The 18,528-nt window shown below is 33.1% G+C and overlaps 1 protein-coding gene across 5 annotated transcripts in view; it reads left to right on the top strand.

Moving 5' to 3' along the window:
* The first annotated feature begins 25 nt into the window (after positions 1-25).
* Positions 26-18,528, top strand: part of LOC111427908 (Crustacean cardioactive peptide receptor) — a 59,680-nt gene continuing 41,177 nt past the window's right edge. For 4 of the 5 annotated variants that reach the window (XR_011640745.1, XM_023063270.2, XM_023063269.2 and 1 more), the window contains exon 1: positions 949-1,173. The gene's annotated coding sequence lies outside the window, so the exon portion shown is untranslated. Of the gene's footprint in view, positions 157-431; positions 523-948; positions 1,174-18,528 lie in introns of those variants that run through there. The other variant, XM_071197053.1, reaches the window with a different exon arrangement.

Genomic DNA, 18,528 nt, shown 5'->3' with positions numbered 1-18,528 from the left:
GTAGGTTATGTTAAAGTAATCTTCTGTCATTCTTTTAAATTTTGTGGTGTCTTGAAAAACTTTAATACAATTATGAATTTTGAAGACAACATTAGCAACATCATCTGCTTTAGAATGAAAAAACCTTGGTACAACATTAAAATAACCTTTATAAAGGTAAAATAAAACCAAAAAGAGTATTTAAGAGTTAACCTAACATTGTTTGCTGTACAATGATTCATACAAAGGAATATAAAATATCTTTTGATGTTCTCCCGCCCTTTAATAACTCTTTGTCAATGTTATCACTTTACTATTTGTCCACTTGACTTTTTTGGAAGTTTATTAATCTACTGGAGTAAAGTGCCTACCATTATCAATATTGTACAGCTTACACAATACATTTCAATACAATAAAATTAATTTTTATCCTTTTTTTTTTCTTTTTCTAGGAACCAAATGAATCCAAATAACGTTTGATACGAACAATATTTCAGAAATCACTTGGAGCAACTTTTCAGAGGGAGTTTCCGCGAAAATCTGGTGAGTACCTAATTGCATACTAATAATATCACGTCGAGGTAGCTTATAAAGACCTTTAATTTAAAGGATTTGTTTTCAATGCACTTTACAACCCGAGGCTATTAGATTACCGGGAATTGCTACAGCTTCGTTTAATTTCAACATTGGCATAAAGCTATTCATTCACGTGGAAATGAAACCCTCGAGCTATATTTACATTGCACATCAATTACGCTTTTTGATTGTTTAAATACCATATGATAGTTTTTTCTGTTTTCCTTTTTAATGTTGTTCTGATGTTAAGTGTTTTAAAAAGGCGTCGAGAACATTGTCTGGTCTTTGGCGGCGTCAAATATATCTTCATTTTCGTTCCTCAGCAGTCACTTGGCCACACATTAGTCGTCAGATCGGCGAGTGGCGAACCGCAGATTTAACACCACTCTTCGGGGGGCGGTGCCGAGTACAACAACTCGGAGATCGCGTGCCGTACGCTGTGGTCCGAATCGCGTAGTGTTCCTTTGACACCGCGCCGTTTCGAATGCGGGAGCGTCGCGACGCTGAGCGTCTATTAATTCGTGCTATCTATTCAAACTTTAACCTATAAAAAACTGAAATCGAGTGTTTGCTCACCTTTTTGTATACTTCAGAAGAAACTTTTCTTGGCAAACGGAGGTAAGTTTTTTCTTTTCTTACAAAAAAGTTTTTTAATGAAAATATAACAAAGTTGTTGTATATTAAACATTGCAAAAAGTAATTGGTTTTTTATCGTTAAACTAGGACGTCTTCTTATCTTGTTATGCTTTAAAAAAATGTTAAGTGTAAGTTTGCATATCATTATCGGCTATAACGTAATATGTGGCCTAAATAAAAAAAGCAAACTTTTTTTTCTTAATAAAAAATCGATAACTTTAATTTTATTATAACTGGTAAAATTAATTCAATACAAAACTAACCCAATTAAAATTTTTGAGGCAATGAAATTTATTATGTAGTAATATAATTTAAATTGATAGGGGCTTTTTAAGCACAAAATCATTTTCAAATACCAATTAGTGTTTGTTGGAGAACAAATAATTTTTTTTTATTTCGATCGAGGTAGCAATTTTCAGCATTGTTTTTGTATTTTGTAACTGCGTTGGAAATCGAATTTGTGAGGATTTTATCAAAGCTTATATTCAACAGCAGCTGCTATTTTATTTTATAGCCGGGTTATTTAGTTTTTTTGATAAATTGCCTTTTAATAAAAGCATGGATGAAGAGATAAAATTTAAAAATTATGTTTTACAAAAAATTTTAATTGAAATGGCATCATCTCTTTAATGCTCGCTTCTAGAACCATAAGATTTTTAGGATTCCACCAGGGATTGTATTTAATAATTGGTGTACCTGAGTTTTAGCCAGATTCATCTTGGTTGGCTTGCTTGTAACACATACTCTGGTTTAAATGAGCTACATTCTTCTCCCAGTATCTTCTCCATTACTTAATTATGTTGAAGTTATTTTCGATTAGCATTTGCGCAGGTTTTAGCCAATTCCAACGTGGAAACGGAGCACAGAATCAGTGTTAATCTTTCTATACTCTCTAACGAGACCATATTTTGATTGTGCAGATTGTGCCTGCAGTTGTCGATGTAAGTGTGAACACTGAGGAGCCCCATGTGGTGCCACTCAGCTTTGGCAGAAAGTTATTTCGAGTTCTGGGTTTTGCAATTGTCCTCGTAAGGTGTTCTTTAAAGCTCTTTATTGTAACTGAGAAGTCTGTCTTTACAGTAAATTTTAAGTTGGTAGTTGCCCAATCTTCTTTTGCAAAATTAATTAAAACTTTCGATTTGAAAATTATTTGAGTTTTCAAAAAAAAAATACATTATTATAATTAAATTTTAAAAACTTCTAAAACCTATCATCATTATTCCTTATCTGTTGTTATTCGGGAAGCATCACGAAAGCTTCCGGTTGTCGATAAATCTACTACGCGAAGAAAATAAAATCAAAAAAAAAATTAACTACCGTATTCTTTCTAACGGAGCATACTATTTTTCGTTTCCCATAACCCGAGTCATACTGAAACGAACTTTACGGGCTATTAATCGCGAAAAATTTGAACCCGACCGATGGCCATTTCGTGAACGAACGAACTCGACCAGAAAAAAAACTGTAAAAACTGCCGGAAGCGTAGTTAGAGTTTTTTTTTTGTTGGTACGCCCGCGAGAACTTGAAGATAAGATTTATAGCACGCGATAACACTGGACCATTTATAAGTTGTGCAACGAGATCTGATAGTGTAGACGACGTCGAGACGATATCGTTTTACTCCTCCAAGCACGGAGAATAGGTCGAAACGGTTACTTTGGATGAAGAGAGAAAAAAAGGAAAGCGTGGTGATATTCTAAATTTAGAAGGGTTTCGAGAAAACGTGAAAATGACTGATTTCGATACCGTTTTTGTCTTCTTACCATTTATCTTCTTTACTGATGACTAAGACTTCTAAAACTAAAAATTTTGAAATTTCAAATTATTTTAAAATAATTGAGAGAAATAAATTCGTCCAACTCTTAAGCTAATAAAAAGTCCGTTTGGAACGTTTTACAATTTAAATTATCACCAAAGTAACCCGTTTTATTTTAATCTTGTTCATCTTAAAAGAAACTTTCGGGAACAATGAAAACCGAAACTTTTCGTTGAGGAATTTTCCTCCTAATCGTAATTTTAAAGTCGATTGAAATGGAAAGTGTTTTATGAGAGTATTATTTAACTTCGTTTATACAAGAATTTTTATTCGTCGTTTTCTTTTTTAATTTTATGAAGATTCTGAGGTTATTTCTGCTTTTATAGCTGTAACTAAAGCTTGTAACTAAAGGTCGTAGAGTGTCTCGTAATTGTTCTACCATGTATAAAGTTAATTACACCATAGAACGAGCAGAGGAGGTTAGCTTAGGTCCGATATCCGTCGTTAGTAATAGATATCTTGGAGCTCCTCTGTGAAAACATGATTAAGGGCTAACAGGGTAGAATACGATACGATAATAGTACTGCACGGATTCGTAGAATGTTATAAATGGAATGTTTTCCTGTAACTTGGTTACTGTAAATATTAAATTTACTTTAAATTTATATAAAATCTTGCATCTAAGTATTACTTGGGAATAAAATGAAACAAAACGAAAGAAATGGAGTACATTTTCTTGAGGAATAGGGAAAGCAGGATCTTTGGGTGCATCTTGGTTTAAAAACCATAATAATTTAGATCTCTTTAGTGGAATGAATTGTAGCGCCTCGGCCAAAAGCGAATTCGGCTTCTACTTCTATAACATTGTAGTAAATCAACTAATATCTTGTTAACGGAGTAAATGTAGATCCTCGGCCGCAAGCAACCTCGGCTTCTACTTCTATAACGTTGTAATGAATCAGCTATATCTCTTTAACGAAGATGAATTGGAGAACCTCGGCTTCTATCTCTGTAACATTGTAATAAATCGGTCATATCTCTATAGCGGATCATATTGTATAGCCTCGGCCGCAAGCGACCTCGGCTTTTATCTCTATAACTTTGTAATAAGTCAGCTAATATCCCTTTAACGAAGTAAATTGGAAAGCCTCAGCTTCTACTTCTATAACATTGTAGTAAATCAAATAATATTTCGTTAACAGAGTAAATGTAGAGCCTCGGTCTCAAGTGACCTCAGCTCTATCTCTACAACATTGTAATAAATCAATTGGACCGCGTTATGCATCACTTGACTAAGTGAAAAATGAATAATGTTGAGAAAAACGGGATTTTCGTTTTCATCTCTCTAAAAATACCACTCGAATCTTATCCGCACTCGAATCTAATCCGCACCTCGATTTTAAAAATGCAATGATGGTAAAATCTTGTAACATCTTGGTCACTCGTTGCGTTTTACGATTATACAGGGTGTTTCTGTAAATCATGACATAAATTTAATCACTAAAACTAGAGACAAAATGATTCGTGTAAAGATTTTTTAAGAAAATAAGAGATAATAGAATTTGATTTTGTACTTTTAAACTAGTTTTTATTTTATATAGAATATATAGAATCTTCAGAGACTCTACAAATAGATTAACATTTCTCATCTTACCCATTTTACAAACAAGTTTCTTAATATTTCTTTTTGTTTTGTTAAAAAGTTCACATCTCAAAGTCGAAATTAGATTATTAGTTACTAATTTACAAAAAAAGTTGTAAAATGAAATTAAGAACGTTCTTTTTTAACAAAAGAAATATTAAGAAATTTGGGAAAAATTCAAGAATCAACCTCAATTTTGACATATTTGTAATCTTCATTAAAAATCCTTTAAAATGAGTACAAACACGACATATTTATCTTCAATATTAATGAAGTTATGGTCAACTTCCGGTTAAGAATGTCAACGTCAATTTTGACATATTTGTAATCGTCGTGAAAAATCCTTTAAAATGAGTCCAAACATGATACGTTTAATTCCAATATTACTCGAGATATAAGCAACTTCCGGTTTAAAATGTCAATGTCATTTTGACATATTCTTAATTTTTATCAAATGTCTTAATATTTGTCACAAGAACATAAATAAAATAAAAAAAATAAAAAATTAAGGTTGGTATTAATATTTAAAAATTAAAGTGCTATCTTTATTGTTGCTAACTTCGGGTTTAATGTTTTTTATTCTAACTTTTTTGTTTTTTGATATAATGGACTTATTTTAAAGGTTTTTTAATGAAGATGACAAATATGTCAAAATTGACGTTGACGTTTCAAACCGGAAGTGATTGTATTTCCATTAATATTAAAGTTAAATATGTCGAGTTTGGACTCATTTTAAAGGATTTTTTATGAAGTTGACAAATATGTCAAAATTAAAAGTTGAATGTTCGTACTTTTTTGTTTTTTGAGATAAATGCCTCAAATTTGGACTCACTTTAAAGGTTATTTTAGTGCTAGTGTAAAACTAGAACTAACCATTTTAGCCGTTTAGTAGGTCTGAAGACGCACGGCTAAACCCGAAACTTTCTAGTTCTAGATCTAGTGTTAGTTGTAATTTAAGTGCAATAAAAATATGCAACATAGTGATATCTTATGCTAACTACCGCTACCTACCGCTGTCGTTTGTAAAATGGATAAGATGAGAGATGTTAAATTATTTGTAGAGTCTCTGAAGATGGCTAAGGGCCGAAACTAGTTAGACTTAAATTCTAAATAAAATAAAAGGCATAGACTTTCAATTTCATACTAACATCTAGAAAATGACACTGGCTCGAAATTGTAGGTTCATCTCAAGGAGAGTAGATTCTAACAGGACTGCTACATCCATTGTTATGACAGTCAGCTGTTATTGTGTTTTATGCGTTCGCTGTGTATTTTCAGAGGTTATATCGTATATGTATTCATATTAACTTCAAAAGCAAATCAAATGTCTATCGTATAACCTCTAAAAACACAAAACAAACGCATAGAACTTAATGACAGTTAACTGGGCGTGGCAAATAGTGTGACGTGGAGTGCGGGCAACCAACCCGTAGTGGGCTACAAAACAACAATGGATGTGGCAGTCCTGTTAGGTTCATCTATTTTTTCTATTGTAGAATTTCTTGGTGTATCTAAGTGTCGTATCTAAATCAGTTCTTAGACGTATGATGCAAATCGGACTTGAAATTAATTCTGCTTCTATAACGTTGTAATAAATCAGCTGATATCTCTGGTTTCCAAGAACATCAAGGAATATCTAATGATGTCAAAGAATTTCTAAGGTTGCTCACTGACTTAAATCTTTCTATGGATTTCGAGAAAAATTATTTATTAAATGTTAAACAATAGAAGACAAAGAAAATGTTTAAATTCCGTACGGCAGAAGTGACCACTCATAACAAAGCTTCAACCTTATCTTTACGAGGAACGTTATTCCCCGGTTTAAAAATAGAGCCCGCGGACCGAACGGGAAGCGAATCTCCCGAAACGGGATGGAAGAGTGCTTTATTTTGCGCGATACCGTTGTGGTTTGCCTTGCGGCCTTGGAGACGTTTGCGGGGATCCAGAAAGAGGGGATCTTTTAATATATTACGGGATTTAATCCGGTTCTCCGACGGGGCCCGTAATTCGCGAAGGCGGACATTTCTTCGCCACCACACACAACAATCTCCAAGAAAGCGATAACGTGAGAAATAATGATGTCTTTACTTTTTGGAATAAATCACCCTCTAGGTTCTTCTATCGTTGTTGTCGCATCACGTTGAGGTTGAAATGAGACTAGATTAATTCGAATCTTTCTGTTTCGTACATTCTGACGTCTTTTAAGAAAAATCTGGGCTAATGGTATTCTTAGAATGAAAAATTTACTTTCAGACAGTTTTTTTTTTGTAATAAAAATAATTAAAAATTATTGATGTTTTTAAATTAATAAATTTGGAAATGTAAAACAATTTAAATCGTTACGACTCGCTACAATTAATAAATTGTTTCAAATTTACGGTTCGATAATCCCATGTAGGCTAACATTAATTAAAACCTGCAAAATTAATTTAAGTGTACGTTATAATTTTAAATCCCTTTGCACAAAAAAATAAATACCATTTTAACTTTGATATTTGAGTTCTGATTAAAATTATATTTACAACCTCCGTTGTTTACATCAACATGTTACTTTTGTATAAAACATCTATCCTCACCAAAGAAATTTTAACGGTATTTGAATGAAGCGTTTAAATATCGATTTAAAAAAACAACTTGTCAGCAGATCTCTAAAATCGCTTGAAATTTCTTCTGATGATGAGGAATTTTTTTTACTCAATTCGCCATTATCTCAAATTTCAGTCTTTTGGTTTGTAATTCCATTTGTAACCAGCGATTGCAAAGTAATCATTTTGGGATTCTTGAAATGCGGTTCGTTTCACGATAATAGCAGGGGATATTACAATTACGAACCTTTTTCGAACGCACTTTTGATAATTGGTCCTCGGTAACGTTAAAAATCCTTGTCGTTCTTTCAGAGATCTTTGCGCTTTTACGACCGCAAATCTTTTCGGATCGTCGATCGCTGAAGTCGCCCGGTTTGAACGTTGATTCGAAAACGTTAATTCAATATTTTACAACTCCCCGCCGGCTATTAAATGACACAGATTAAAATTCTCTCTCTGTTTTATACGGTGAAAGATTGATATCGAAAAAATTAGCACCTGCCAACGATGTTATAGAAGCATCTCTCGCGTTAATTGCTTAGCTGGCAGCCATCCACGCACGAAGTATTTTTTATTTTGAGTTTCGTGGCAATTATGGATCTTGTAACCTGAAGGTCGAACACGTCGTGAGTATATTTTACGGAATTTAATGGATTTGCTCTAATAGAAATTTTTAATCGTTTGGTTTCATAGAATTTTAATAACTTTGAGATGATTAATCGAACCCGGACAATGGGAAGGTTTAAATTTGAACTATTTTTAATTACCGTAAAAAAACGGCTTAAAAAATTAAATAGGTTCATCATCAAAGTTAGATTTAGATTACATTTGAATATAAGAAAATAGAAACACATTAAAAAATCAAATTAAAAAAGAAAAACAGATTAAACTTTCTTAATCAAAGTTTTAATGATAAAACCTGATTAAATCAAGGTCATTTACGACCCAGGAGCTACAATTAATTTCATATTGATATAAAATTCGGTATTATTTTGCTGTATAGATCAAACTTTTTATGAGATTTGTGAAAAAATTTTATTAAATCAAGGTCATTTACGACCGAGGCGCTACAATTAATCTCATATTGATATAAAATTCGATATTATTGCTAAACAGGCCACTTGCTGTGGAGATGTTATGATAAATATCACATTGATACAAAGATGGGAATCATTTTGGAGACAAACTTAGAACATGGAATAAGTACTACACTTAATACCACGTCGACAGAAGATTGGAAATCACCACGTTGATAGAGACCAAGCCGAGACGTTTATGGCAGGAGTATCCGATAAAATCAATGTAACTACTCTAGTTGTAGGAATTCTTATCCAAGGTAACCGTCGCACAGTGTTAGGAAGTTATGAATATCTGGCCAAAAATCTAATTACAACTAAATGTTTAATACCATTATAATATCTCCTTAATGGTTAGCTAGGATTTATTTCATCTACAGGGTGTTTCGGTGACTTGGGGAACAAATGTAACCACATGTACTAGAGTGAAAAGCGTTGAAATTTGGTACAGTGTAAACTAATATCACCTAAAAGCATTAAGCAATTTTTGAGTTGGATCGGTACGTGGAAACAATGCTATACAGGCTGTTCCTAAAGTTTGTTTGCTCAGAACTTTTTTATTCTATCATAACCCTACATTTATTTTTGCAGTTTCTAATAACAAATTTAGTTTAGAAACTTTTATCACTCTTAGAGAATATTGATAAAAACCACCGTTTTCGTATTAAAGGCAAAAATGTTAGGCTCCGAATTCAATAACACTAAAAAAAATAAATAAATAAATAATCTGAATTGGCAATGACAAGTAAAAATCGAACTGAGCTATCATAACTATTATGTATGCAACATGTCCAAGTGTAGATTTAGCTAAATCACATTTTTAATTTGTTTTAGTTGGTTTAATAAAAGAATCCAAAAACAATAAATTAAAAATCAACAAAAAATAAACAAAAAAACGACAACACTAATAGGAATAATAAAAAAAGTACATAAAATAACAAGACAAGTAATAAAAAATACTTAAGGAAATGTTCAAAAACTTATATTTCTTTTTTTTGGTGCTATTATTGAAATCGGAACCCAACACTTTTGCATTTAACACGAAAACGGTGATTTTTATCAATATTATCTAAGAGTAATAAAAGTTTCTAAACTAAATTTGCTATTAGAAACTGCAAAAATAAATGTAGGGTTATGATAGAATAAAAAAGTTCTGAGCAAACAAACTTTAGGAACAGCCTGTATAGCATTGTTCCCGCGGACCAATCCAAATCATAAATTGTCTACCGATTTTACATTACATTGAATTATACTGTACCAAATTTCAGCGTTCTACTGTAAATAGTGTTTAACATTTTTGGAAAAATGTGTTAAAATTTCCTATTTTTGATGGCCTGTATCTTTGAAATTTGAAGACTTTTACTAATTTTTTTTTACATGAATCGTCGTCATTTTTACTCTAGTATATGTGGTTAAATTTGTTCCCCGAGTCACCGAAACACCCTGTATAAACAGTGCTTAAAACAAAATTTAGGATTTTGAAACGAATATTTGAAAATAAAAGCGAAACTAAAAAATATATATGTATAAAAATAATATATATATATAATATATAAAAATATGTTGACTATTAAAAAACAATTAAAGACAATTAAAAGGTGTAATAAAAACTGTAGCATTCCATTCAAAATAACGAGGTTATGGTCTACTTCCGGTAGACCGGAAGTGGCAGCAATCTTGAAAATATTTTAGTTCGAAAGTTCCGAATGAACAACACATGCTACCAAAATTTCAAAACTGTACAAATAGTGGACCCTAAAAAAGTTCTAACGAACCAGTTACGTGAGACACCCTGTATACACTGTGTACAGGGTGTCCAAATTTCGATGGGTTTGCAGGGTATCTCAGTTATTATGAAAGATAGAAAGTTGCGGCTTTCGCGAACCTGAGCTACTTTTTTGTGAAACTTACAATGGCGCAAACCAAATTTTCATAGCCATCTTTGTTTTTGAAAGAGTTATCCATGTTGCAAGAATAATGATCAAATAAAAACCATATAAAAACTTCTAACTTTTTGCACCTTTTATAGCTTCATTGACTTTGTCGCTGATGATGGGGTAACCCGAAACTAGTACGACTTTATATTAATAAACGCAAGTTAGAAGTTTTTATATGGTTTTTATTTGATCTTTGTTTTTGATATACAGGGAGTGTTTGACATTTACGATTTTCAGACACCTCCTGTATCTCGGCTATCCGGAATCTTAGTAAAAAAGTAAAAATGGGTTCTAATAGATTTTTTCACGTGGAATCCAATGGTGCACGTAGAATTTTTCTAGTCATCACGGTCTTTGAGTTATAAACACAACTCAAACACTGAATACTCAACTTCTAAAATACTTAACTCTTTATAACTCAAAAACCGACTAGAACTACGATGACTAGAAAAATTCTACGTGCACCATTGGATTCTACGTGAAAAAATCTATTAGAACCCGGTTTTACGTTTCCGGATAGCTGAGATACAGGAGGTGTTTGAAAATCGTAAATTTTGAAACACTTCCTGTATATCAAAAACGAAGAGGGCTATGAAAATTTGGTTTGCGCCATTGTAAGTTTCACAAAAAAGTAACTCAGGTTCGCGAAAGCCGCAACTTTCTATCTTTCATAATAACTGAGATACCCTGCAAACCCATCGAAATTTGGACACCCTGTACATAAAGTATGAAATTAATTCGATAAAAATTTGAGGGATATTCTTCCAGAAAAAATTCTTGAATATCTATGTTATATTTTTTAACACGCATTTTTTGAGATAAAATTGAAATGTACAGGTGTCCCAAAATTGAGATACCATATGTTGACATTTTTATGCCACTTTTTTTGTTGCATTTATGGATTAGTGATTAGGGATTGGAAAATTAGTAAAATTATGTTATGGCAGGTAATTTCAAACTTGCTAACACTGTGCGTCGCCTCAACTATGCTATAGATGAAACATTTTAGCACATGAGTGCGTTATAAAAATAATATTCAAAAGATTTATGGTTTAGAAGTTGAACAAAGAATGCTGTAAAAATCGAGATAGAGAACAATGACGAATATAGAAGCTTACGTCCTGCTATTATCACAATTACTCCCGACTTGGTTATCTTTTTCTATCAAATGTCATCACCACGAGTGCTTTAAATCATCCGTCGTTTGCACTCTCTACGAAAATACTGGCGAAGCCTTCGTTCCCCCAATCCTGTTCAGACGATACATTTGGGGAAGTATTCATCGACATAAAATTTCCCCGAGAAAGAGTTTTTCGTCAATAATTTTCGACGCGTGGGGAGGAAGGATAGAAATCAGAGGAGATCGACGTAGGATATAAAAAAAAGGTTCCCGCATTAAATTTTCAGGTCACCGCAGTTTCAATTTTGTCCTTCTAATCAAATTATAATCTTATTTAATTCTACGCAATGACGTCATTTTAATATCACTTTCTACTTAAAATTCTTAATGTATTTCTTATATATTCTTTTTATCCAATATGCGTAACGTGACGAGTGAATTTATGAAAAGATTTGAATAATTCATTACGCGATTTACTATTTTTTTTTCTATATTAAAACGTGGTGTGTTTTTTATGCCCAAAATAGATTGTTAAATTTTTTACTTTGATTTTAACATTTTTTGTTGGCACAAAAATTAATGTTACTTCAAAGTTAAAAAAAATTATTATAGTAATAAAGAAATTTATGGAGACACATTAAGATATTATTTTCTTTTTTAATATCTCCCGGTTCTTCTTAAAAATTATAGTTTCCGTTGGGTTGCGTGCGTAAAAGAATCGGTAATGCGTATTTAATAGTCACGAAAGGTTCTTTTATATTAAAGGTGCGAGTGTGAGTTTCACCGAAAATATTTGAAGTTAGTTTTGGAAACCTTTAGTAAACAGGATAATTAACGTTACAACGGCACGCGACGAAAGAAGAAAACGGAACCCGGTGGCGCCGTAAAGTTATATCAGCTTCTGAAGCGCCAGAAAACGTCGCAAGAAGATAAAATCCAAAAATAGACCTGGTGAAAAAATGAAATAGCACACAAAAATAAGAACTTGTTTCTCTCGGTCAATGTATTTATTTTTAAACCCACAAAAACATGTCGCCTCACTTCTTCGTTTCTGATTAATTCATTAACTCATTTTCTGGATGAGAGAGTTCTTTTTGGGACCAATAAAAACGTACGAGGGACGAAACCCCATCGCGGAAGGAATTCAAATGAGCGGTTAATGCGGCTTATCAGACGCGTGGATCGGAATTTAGTGCACGATTCGCGGACGTTTACAACCTTTTAACGAGACTCAATCATTCTCTTTCAATGGCGTACGCTATCAACATGCAAAATTGCATAATTAACTATTACCTCATCTCCTCTTTTATTTATGCACATTTAATTCTTTCAAAAAAATCATTTTAATATACTAAGAAAAATGTAAATAAATATATCGATCGTGAATACACAAGAGATTTTATGTGGGGGTGTATATAGATGGTAAACAAAGAGATAACGTTTATCGAACGTCCGCAAACAAAAAAGTTTTTCCGAAATTATAATCTGTATGTTTTTAGCTTATTTTCTAGTTGATAAACACAGGGATTATTGCGTGGTTTTAAAATACAACGTGGATAAATTACTTTGTGTAAACATTTCATTTGTGCTGTGAATTTGTACTGAGCTTTTTGCATTTGATTTATCACTTTGAAAGGAAACGTTATTAGAATAGCCATCGCTGGATAAGAATAGAAGAATATTCTTATTCTGCCAATGCTAGGACTTACACTTGTCATATACAAAAATCAGTACAGTTCAACACACTAATCATAAACTCAAATTACATAGTAACACTGCTACTTAGATATTCATCGACTGAGTAGAACGCATTTCTTAGCAAAAACTCCCTCATAACATTTAAAAATTTATTTTTTTGGAGTGTTCTAATTTCCGAGGGCAATTTATTATACAGGCTGTCCCAAAACTCAACGTCAAGCGGGCACCGGGTGAGAGGCCAACCCATACCTGTTCTGGTAAAAATAAGAAAAAAATTCTATGTCTCTTAGTTAAGTGGTAATAGACATATTTTAAGAAAAGTAAGTTAAAGGTAAGTAAGTTAAAATTACTTGCGAAGGGTGTTGTACTACTCCTTCTTTTAGAAATCGTGTGTCAAACTTGATAGACATAAATTCTTTCAACCTTAACTCAATCAAATTAATATATTTTTTTGCAAAACTAACGATTTTTGTTGTTTGATTTGTAACTTCTACAGTAGCATGGTCTAAAGATATGATGTAGAGGACCGATTTTTAACATTTTCAAAAATATGTCTATTACTACTTAACTAAGAGATATGGAATTTTTTTCTCATTTTTACCAGAACAGGTTTGGGTTGGCCTCTCACCCGGTGCCCGCTTGACGTTGAGTTTCGGGACACCTGTATAAGACATGAGCAGTATATCTATAGCTTTTTTGCGTTCCACTCAATCGACAAAGGTCAACATAAATATTTCGCGTCTCATAATTTTGCAGGTCAGCATGCGTGCAGTATTTGTTTCTATTATTGTAAATGTATGAAAGACATTCCAAAATAAACACAGATGGTATGTCACAACTTTCAGCTGTCTGAAGACGTGACGGCAATCATCTCTATAGCTCAGCTTTGAAATGAACCTCAAAGGTCTGCGCTGTAGACCAAATATGTGGGAGCTAGCTGTGCTTCCCCCCCAAGCAATTATACAATAACTTATAATTGAGTGAATCACTGCGAAATAGGCGATTCTGGCTACCTCAGCAGACACCGAAACTACCAATGTGCGCAATAAGAAAATTAATGAAACTAAATATTGCACTTAAACCATGATATTTATTGTATATAAATTAGATTTCTACCGACAACATGTAAATTGTGTAAACAACTGTCAAAAACTGCAAAATGTTGTCGCACCTACAACTATACACTTTGCTTGTCACATCTAAAATTAAATTAATAAGTTATTATAATAGTTTATTGTCAAGGAACTTTCAGATTTCGTTTCGATGAGCTCCCGTTTAAGTTCATATTCGATGACGTCGATTTTCTGAAGATGACTGTCACACAGTCGAAACCGGTAGAAACCTAATTTATATACAATAAATTTAATATCGTCGTTTAAGTGCAATATTTAGTTTCATTAATTCACACGATGATAAGGAAAATACACAATTCTAATTCCAATAAGAAAATGTTTCGAGCAATCTTTTTCCCTATCTCCGTCGTATGAGCCACAAAATTCAAATCCGGAGAACTCTGTGTTAACCCCAGAAATGTAGTGGAGGAAAGTTCCTTTAGATGATGGTGTCTAAGATTGAACAGTGATTGGGTTGTCTTTTCGTTATTTAAGCAAAGCTCATTGGCAACACACTACTCATTTGCTGCCATCAGCAACCCGCTCGACGAGGACAACACTTCCTCATACGCATCACCACTCACCAGCAGCGTTGCGTCATTCGCATATAACAAATATTTCACATCCCCGCCCAAATACCTTGGAAAATCATTAAAAAAGAGAATAAACAAAAAGGGCCCCAAAATTGATCCCTGAGAGGTGCCTCTTGCAATAGGAAGATACTCAGAGAGGCAGTCTCCGCATTTAACTTGTTGGGATCTACCCATCATAACAAACGTTCATGAAATTCACAAGTAGTGTTGGGAGTATGCCTGATGGGTCGATAATTGGAACAGTCATTTTTATCGCCTCCCTTGAAACCAGGAATAACGAACGCAACCTTTAATGCATCAGGAAATATGCAAGAAGTTGACCAGTGTAGTTAAAGGTTTCACAAATATACTTATATTGCATTTAATCGCCTTTGTTGGAACACCGTAGACGTCTCGAGTCCCACTAGACTTTAAATTCTGGAAGAGACCTCTAATCTCACATTCTGATACCTGCGCAAACGAAAACGCAGGAACATCGTTAAAGTTTAGAAGGCACACATTCGAAGAAGAAATAGCCAGAGGACCAAGCCGAAAAAACAATGGTATTGGCCTCATTCATAAAGAAATTATTAAGGATATTAGGGTTTATATCCACTGTATTTTGTTTGTTTGCATTTGGTCTATTAAAATTTACCGACCAAGTTGATCTAGATTTATTTTTTGACTGTTCGATAATGTAGTTAATTGAAGTTAACCAAGTCCTTCTGGAGAACGTCAATGCAAAAGTTAAATGATAATCAAGCATTCTTGATTGTGGTTGTAATGATAACACTCGGAGCTTTCTAGTCTAACTCTTGATGATGATGATCTCCATTTTTCCTTCCTCCACAATTAAAAGATCTCGTTGTTCTTGATTGATAACTTCTGCTTCCTATACTTAGGTTCCAAATTATATGAATTCCGACTTTATCAACTGTATAGCATTTAAGCATCTCAAGGAGTATCATTAGCAAATCTTCGATGGCGTTCTTCCAGTAGATTTTTCATCATGAAAGTCGTCCTAGTTCCACATTGTCGCTGATTGCTCCTAATTTCTTTTTTCAGCCATATTTTCAATAAGGTTGCTTTTGACAACAACGTCGATGTAAATTATCCCGCAGCATGCATTTTCGGGCTTCATTTTCTTATAATTATTTCATTGGGGTTCCGAACTTGCTAGCTTCTGTAGGGCGTTGTGCATTGTGCGGCTGCTGGTTTGAAATTGGTTTCTATCCTCGAGTATTACGTAGATGAGGAAGTGATTCCTTCGAAATCGTCAATTTATATCATCACAATCATTATATGTAAATACTCTTAATATCGTGTTAAATATTTAGATATACAGCGTGTCCCGTATCTTCCGCATCAGAGCATTATACGGTTGTAGGATACATTATTCTGAAGCGATCTTTCTAATAAAATTTTTTCGAAATGTTTATAATAACCGCACGGGAACTGTTTAAAGGAACTGTTTTTCGTCCAATCAGCAGATCGCAAATCAGACTCAGGTAATCGGTGCCACCCTCGGCCGGTCCGCTACGCCGATGATAACTCGTTTCCCACGTGTACTCACCAATAAATTCGTCATGGAAAGAGAAATAAACTTTTTCGATGAATCAAAGTTGTCCGTTATTGGTCGTCGTTAAACAGTTCCCGTGCGGTTATTATAAACATTTCGAAAAAATTTTATTAGAAAGATCGCTTCAGAATAATGTATTCTACAACCGTATAATGCTCTGATGCGGAAGATACGGGACACGCTGTATAACTTCCTTAAACGTTCTTAATTGAGCGTGATAAAAATCTAAATTTAATCCGAAAAAAGTAAATTTTATTATGGAACTTAATACCAGTACTGAAATTTATTGAACCGTGTTTCATATAAAGTAACTCAAAGTGAAGTTTTAAAACCTTTTCGACAACCACTTTTCTTGAAAATTACAAATTTCATAACTTTGAAAGTCTTTTATCAAGATTTCTCCTGAAATAAAATGATATTTTCTAGTATCTTAATAAATTGATAGCACTTAAACTCAAATGTTCTTTTATAACTTTAAAATAAAAAAGAAAAACCAAAATAAATGGTCAAACTACTCCAATATACATGATAGATGAATTTTGAATCAGCTATCATGTGAGTTGTCTGGTTTCAATATCCCCTAAATCCATTTTTGGGCAAAAATGAGATATATACGCCATTTGTTAGAAAAAGTTGTTTTTTATAAAATACTCAATGATTTGTATTAAAAAACGCGCGAATCCCTTAAAAATTCAAATCAAATAGACAGCCTTTAGATATTAAAGAGAGCTACTTTCGATTTATTTTTAATACTTCCTTCAACATCGGCTTTGGATCTCCTAGCACCGATGTTTGCTCTAAGTGTCTTGAACTCCGGGAAAAAATTAAAAATGAAAAGGTTGCATCTATTAAAACAGTGCTAACTACAGAATACCGAATACATAAGCTCAGGGCCAAAGCATTTTTTGAACAGCTAAAAGAGAAACGGGACGGCCTTCTGACAATTTCTTTTGATTGTCAGAAAAACTTGGTATTGCCCAAAATACCAGATCAAAGTACCTATTATAGTAGACAACTGTACATTTACAACTTCACTACTGTAGTGGGGCACTCACATATATATTATTAAAGATATGTATGTTGTTCAAATGGCTAAGCAGTATAAGCAGCTCTATTAGAACAATCGAGCTGGTATTCCCAGTGGTTGGGCACTCCTACATTCCGCCTGACAGGGTTTTTGCTACTATCGAAAAAGAAATAAGAAAGAAAGAAGAAATTGTAATGCCAGAAGAGTACATAAATATTTTTCAAGAACATGCTACTGTTTTTAAACTTGGAAAAGATGTTCCCGATAGTGATTGGAAAGGTGCTGGTCAAAAAATCCTTAAGCCAGTGTCTCAGTAGCATTTTAAATTTAACCAATGTAAGAGATATATTATACGACGTGGCAAAAAAAACGCCATCACCATTCGAGGTGAGTTATCTTACCGTTCAGACACCGGAACATTCAAAGGAGTTTTTAGGAAAAACCAAACCGCCATGAATATCCAGCCAAAAGAAATTCCTACAGGAGTGAAACCAAAAGATCTGAAAATGAGAGATATAAATAACTTGTTAAGCAAACATTATGGAAAGAACTGGAGAGCGGTAGAAAATTTGGCTTATTATAGAGATGTGTTGGGAAAATTTCAGAACAATAATATTCCTGGCGATTCTCGAGAAGACAGTGGGGACGAAGAGCCTAGTTTATGTGAATCAACCGAAAATATACCTGATGTTACAGTTTAAGAGTTTTTTAAGTACAGTTTTTAAATAACATATCTTTCAAAAAATAAAGTTTCCTGTTATTAGCTACAAAGAGATTCACTTTCAACTCATGCCTAATCCATTTTGTTCAGAATCAAATGAGCCTTAATCCACAGTTTGGTAGCAAACGCAAAAAAACACCATTTTTAAATCCACTTTGTGATTTTTATATCTATTTCAAAAGACGTGGTTATAGAATTTTTGAAACTTCAGTAAGTCTTCTAATAACAAATAAATTATGTTTGAATTATTAACGCCAAAATCATCCCAAAATACTTTTTTGCCGTTTTCTCAAAATCGAAAAATTTGGACTTAAGGGTATTTGAAACCAAACAACTCATGTGTATTGGCATATCGAACAATTTTGTTAATCTCTTTATTTGTTGAATGAACAATGTTTCAAGACGAGTTTCCCCACCTTTAACTTGACAAGGTAATATAAGTATTGTTTTTAATAGTTTTGTTTTACATGTAGTTGATTTGTAGACTCCTGATGATGGTCACGTACCGAAAC

Source organism: Onthophagus taurus, chromosome 6, assembly GCF_036711975.1.
Source record: "Onthophagus taurus isolate NC chromosome 6, IU_Otau_3.0, whole genome shotgun sequence".
In the NCBI taxonomy this organism is placed as follows: domain Eukaryota; kingdom Metazoa; phylum Arthropoda; class Insecta; order Coleoptera; family Scarabaeidae; genus Onthophagus; species Onthophagus taurus.
Note: the sequence above shows the minus strand (reverse complement) of the source record. Positions and strands in the feature narration are given on the sequence as shown.